Source organism: Puma concolor, chromosome B2, assembly GCF_028749965.1.
Source record: "Puma concolor isolate L17-30 chromosome B2, mPumCon1.1.hap2, whole genome shotgun sequence".
Lineage (NCBI taxonomy): Eukaryota > Metazoa > Chordata > Mammalia > Carnivora > Felidae > Puma > Puma concolor.
The window spans coordinates 135,171,253-135,177,252 of NC_141671.1; positions in this window are offsets into that span (position 1 = coordinate 135,171,253).

The following is a 6,000-nucleotide window of genomic DNA, read 5'->3' on the forward strand; positions in this document are numbered from 1 at the left end:
AACTCCTCTTTGGGAGTTGGCTTTAGGCAGGAAGTCACCCAAACAACAATATACTTGTTTGATAGAGTACATCTCAATCTTGCCCCCAAATGATATATTCTGGATTGCTTTTTTGAGCCTCTTTTATAACTCTCACTCCTGAATGACAGCACTGCTCAGAAATCAAGGCCACTGTCACAGAAGTTTTTCCAGTCTGTCTAAGATTGTTCTTTGCAGATATTAAGTACTACATAAATCTTACTAAAGAGAATGTGCTGAAAGCTCTGAAAGGAATTCAGGGGTTTCAAAAACAGTTGTAGTTTGAACAGTTGCAGCCTCGTTGCAATAAATACATTGTCTTCAAACATAAATAGGATATCTATATTTCACACACACACACACACACACACACACACACACACACACACCCCTCCTACTGCATGCCAGGTATTAAACCTCATGATTTCCCCACATTACGTCACTTGATTCTTGTAATAACAATTGGAAGGGGATGATAACATACTGAAATACAGAGATTTTAGCGTACTTGTATAAAAAGGAACTTTCCATACTTTAGAGCCCTGCCCAATCTGTTTGTTCATTCATTGTTCATGAACTTCTCTAGATGAGAGTAGCTATGGCTTTCCTTAGTTTGTTGGTTTTTAGTCCTTAGAATAAATAACTCCTTTGTGTGGTATACTTGAATCCACTTATGATGCATCTTAATAGAAATCGTCTTATTATTGGGGCCTCAGTATGAGGAACAGTTCACTGTCACCCATAGGATACCCTATAGTGTGAGTTTTCTCTTGTTTCACGGTCGTTTTCTGTTATTGGAGTCAACATGTATTTGGCAATTTTTTTTCATAGCGAGGGGTCTGTCAAGTATGGAGGTCCAGATAAGGCTAGATAAACAACAACGGGGTTGTACATCTGCCTAGCTATGAGATGTTCCTGGTTATTAAATGGCATTAGCATCATGACACAAGTGATCTTTATACTCATTTGGATAAGTGTGGGTCTCACATCCATTCTCTAAACTGTAACTCCCGGTAGCAAACACCTTTTAAGATGCAATCAGCCAGGGACAGACTGTTGGTCCTCTGGTCCTCAAGTGGAACCAGGGAGTTTCTCGCGAGGCTACTCTCTAGGCAACAGGTAGAAGTCTGGGGCCTTTTGGGTTTCTGACTCGCGAACAAACGTTGCTGACAAGTAATTGGGGTAACAGTTGAGGTTCCCAAAAGTCCAGCTCAAGTCATAATTCTTTTTAAATATACATGCAGAGACCGGTCCAGAACGACCGATGTCTTCTTTAGCATAGAATCTCCAGAAGTTCGGAAAATCCTCGCGCTGGGGAAAAAGGGGGTGGGGGGGTGGGGGGGTGAAGGGGTGGGGGGGGTGGGGAAGGCCACCGCAAAACCTGTCACCACTTACACCAGCTTCATTTGGTTTTCAATCAATTGAAGGACTTTGCAGAAGACGGTACTTGTGAAATTGATCTCAATTAAAATCAGTCTGGGCGCGCGCCCTCTCCCACAGCAGCTCCCAGGGCCGGGAGGGGAGGCTTGCGTTTCCAACGTGAATGCACCGGCAACCCGTCCGGCCTCTGCTGGCGCTTCTCTTTTTTTAATTTTCACCTCAGCCTTTTCTTCCAAGCAGTCTTTGACCTCCGTGGCATCCCTAATGAACTCCTCTCATTGTGTGAGCCTCTTCTCCTGCACGTGGTAATGGAAATGCGGTGGGGGGACGGGGGTGCCCGGCTGTCTTTCACCTCCGGAGACACGCCTGCCCGCGGCTCCCAGCTGTCAGGACACTGACACGCTGCTGCAGGAGGATAATTGGGTACTTGAGGAAGATTCATAAGGCAATATGCGGCGGAGCACCCCCCCACCCCCCACCCCGTGTCCCGCCCTGGGGCAACAAGGCGAGGCCGGCGAGGTCGCATAAAAGAGGCTCCGATCGGGGACACAAATCCAGTCTGGATAGATAATAATCTATTTATAACAGGCCCGGCGATGAAGACTTTTGTTCGCACTCACGCATTCGGGGAACGGTCTTTAAAGATTTCAGGACTGGACTCCGTGCAAGGCGCCTCCAAAGCTAGGTTCGCGGGAGAGGAAGGTTCCCAGCCTCCCATCCAAGAGGAAGCACGGCTCTCACTTGGAACGGGGCCTTTCATAGCAGGAAGTTTGTTGCTCTAATCAAAGCCAGCCATCTGACAGCTCGTCATTAAGAGACAACAAGGAGTGACTTTATTAATACAGTGTGGAGTTGGTGCCGCTGCAAATTAAAGTTCTTTGTTCACTTGTGACAGTTTGCTTCGGAGGCATCTGTTAAGAGGTGCCCAAGTGGGATAACATTTTAAAAGTGTAAGGTGATAACAATTAACCTAGAATTCCTTTTTTCTGATGTTCTCCCCTTTCAATTTTAGTAGATAAATTTATCACGAAAGGGGATGAAGACAAAACCTTTCATGTGATTTCCTTGTGAAGCAGCCCCTCACGACCGACGTAATCTGGCGCAAACTTGTTGGCGTCTTATTTCCCAAATATTTACGATTTTGCCTATGGAATGCGACGGGCTGGTGGTTTGTGGGCCTGCCTGGGTTGGGAAAGGCCAAGATCCTTCATCAAACATAGTATCTTAGTGGTAAAAATAATAATGTGGTTGATTTATTCACCCAGCATAGATTAGGTTACCAAAGCTGAGACAGAAAAGTCATGTAATACTTTGGAATGTCAGGGCTGTGAAGCAAGATTTGTCCTTCCTTAGTGACATCCTGGAAACCCTGAAATCTTATACCAATCAATAGTCAATGAAAATGTTGTTGATTGTAGGAAATTTAGTTTTGATCATCTAGAAAATTATTTTCAAAGGCAAAAGTACACATTTGTAAGGATAGCCCATAATAGAAGAGCCTCAAACCAACCTCAGAACTCTGTCATGTCTAAATTTTTTTTTTTAATGTTTGTTTATTTTGGGGAGAGACCTAGACAGAGTGTGAGCGAGGGAGGGGCAGAGAGAGAGGGAGACACGGAATCGGAAGCAGGCTCCAGGCTCCAAGCTGTCAGCACAGAGCCCGATGTGGGGCTCGAACTCACAAACCGTGAGATCATGACCTGAGATGAAGTCGGACGCTTAACCGACTCAGCCACCCAGGCACCCCCCCCCCCCATCAAGTCTGAATTTTGAAGGCCACATGAGATCTTTCTTCCACCCCAGGTGCTTTCCTTCTTATATTTCTACTCCACTGGAAATCACAGCTAATTTGACCCATGAAGCAGATAGGAGTCCTCGAGGCATTTAAATAACGGATGATGTTAAATTTGTCCTCTTTAGACAATGAACAGAAACTTCTGTGACTTGTTCAGTTGACATTTTCTGGTTGGTTAGTTAAATACTGTCAGAGATAAATTTTTCCTTGGTAATTATTTTTTTTAATTAAAGAGAATAGCTTTAAGTGTCTAGGTTTTTTACCAGAAAACCTCTAAAACTCAAAATGCCTGAGTTATTCTGAGGCCAATAGTGCACATATGTTCAAATTGTTCCTTAGTTTAGGTGATAATTGAGATGTTACCATAGTTTTGCTTCCTGATTGCTAGAGAAGGCAGGGTGAATAAAATAATGGATGAGAATATTAAATCAGTTAATGATATTATATTGCCATTTGAAGTTATTGTCAATCGGAATGAAGAATATAACTCATTTCTTTCAATTTGCATTGTCTTAAAAAAGCTAGGGAGGTTTCTTTCATTCACTCCCTCATCCAGCCTTTACTTAGAATTTTCTGTGTCCCAGCTTTTGTGCTAGCTATCTGTCTACAAAGATGAGTAAGACAGGGTCATTGCCACAGAGGATTTAAGGCCAATAAGCACCCCGAAATGTAATAATGACCAGGTGTGGAGCACCTGGGTGGCTCAGTTGGTTAAGCATCTGACTTCGGCTCAGGTCATGATCTTGCGGTTCATGGGTTTGAGCCCCATGTTGGGCTCTGTGCTGTCAGCTCGGAGCCTAGAGCCTGCTTCAGATTCTGTGTCTCCCCCTCTCTCTCTCTGCCCTTCCCCCTCTCATCCTCTGTCTCTCTGTGTCTCTCAAAAATAAATAAAACATTAAAAAAGGTGGGGGGGGGCATCAGACCTAGGCACAAATGACAGATCAAGTTTGGCCTTTATTTAAATAAGGGCCAGATGAGAGGTTGGCAGAGGGCAGAGCAGGGACATTCAGAAGGTTGGTACAGTGTGTACAAGTGTGTGTGTGTATTCAGACTTTTGATAGTAATTCTCTATAAGTAACCCACAAGGGTTAGAACAGAGAACATTGCTGTGTCCCATAAATCATCTATTCTTTATTTTCCAGGTCTTCTGGGAATTACCAAATTAGTTGGGAGAAATGAGGAGGAGTTTTCCTCATGACCTGCCTACTCACCAGCCTGACTTCACACAGGGGCAACTCGCAGGCTGCCCTGTGGAGAGACAGGCAGGGATGGCGACAACCAGTCAGTGGTGTTCACTGAGGAGTTCGTTCTTCCTGAGCGGTCCGCCCGCATCCCTTCCTTCTGCCCTGGGCTCCCCACTTGTACATCCGTTCCTTCCACTGATGCGGGCTTGAGCTCCGTTCTCTCCTGTGCTGCTCCTGGGTGTCTACCCAATTCAACAAGTTAACTTCTGTGCAATTCCAAATGTCTGTTGATGGCTCAGCCGGTCCCAACGTTCCTCGTAAGATAGCAAACACAGAAAGCGGCACCGCTTGTCTCCAGGCATCCTGGAGGAAACAGGCACTTGCGGGCCTGAGGTGGTCATCCTGGGCTCCCCCCTGGCCTGGAGCATGATGGGACCGATGAGTCAGGCACGGCGGTTACCGTTTGTACCATGCCTGACTGAGCCCAGCACGCAGGCCAGATGTTCTGCTCTTCGCCCTGCCCTGTCACCTTCTGCTACTTTACCAGGAACATTCATTGCCCAAGTACAAAAAAAAAGAGGGGTGTCCAGCTCAGTAGTTCAGCGCTGTGGAGTTTGACTAGCCTGTACCAGAAGTCTGGCTCTGTTCTGTTAGCTGAGTGACTTTGGGCAGTTTATTTCACTTTTTTTGGTATCTCAGCCCCTACCGGGTGGGGTGGTAAGGTGGATTCGATTTTAGGAGTTAATGTACACAAATCAGCCCGTGTGGAGTTTCACGCAGTGTGTGTTCCATTAGTCAGCCCTGCCATTGTTTGTGGGTAGTAACAAGGCCACTGCGGCAGAGACCGAGTAAGAAAGAGGTTTAACATAAGTCCCTTATCTCAAAGCAAATAGCCCTTGTGCTTCCATACTTTTTTGCATAAATGAATATGTGTATAAAAGCATTGCTCCCCTTTCTCCTTTGTTCTCCTGCTAACTTCTGCTGGTCTTTTCAACTTAACTTGGATGTGATATTCTCCGGAGAAGGTCCCGGCTCTCACTCCGTGTATATTCTAGCAGAGAGACAGGGATGCAGGTAAACCAGATGACTGAGAATTGTGAATGGCTGGAGATGACAGAACATGCTGTGTGGACTGCCTGGTGGTAACTTGAGAGCCGAGACCTCAAGGAAGATGGTGCCTGGCAGGGGCTTTCAGTGGAGGGGTCCTCCAGGGCAGCCCATGGTGGAAGTTGGTTCCGCAGGTTTAGAGAAGGGAAAGGAAGTGGGTGTGGCTGGAACCGGAAGAGTAAGGGGAAGTTGGTATAGAGGAGGCAGAGACTCCGGCCAGTTCTTGGGAAGGATTTCGTCGTCCTCCCAAAGCCCCGGGATGCTGAGACCACATGCATTTGAACTTGATTGCTAACAGCTCCCTGGTAGAATCTCAGACTCTCTTGACCCAGGTAGAGGTCAACTAACTTTCCAGCCCGGTCGTCAGTCAGAAACTTGTTGTTCTGTGTGACTTGATGTCCTTCATCATCTAGCACAATGCCTGGTACGATGTAGGGGCTCAAAAAATATTACCAGGATATTCGGACGAGTGGGTTGAATACTGGATACATGTGGGAAAATGAACTCTTGTCTTAA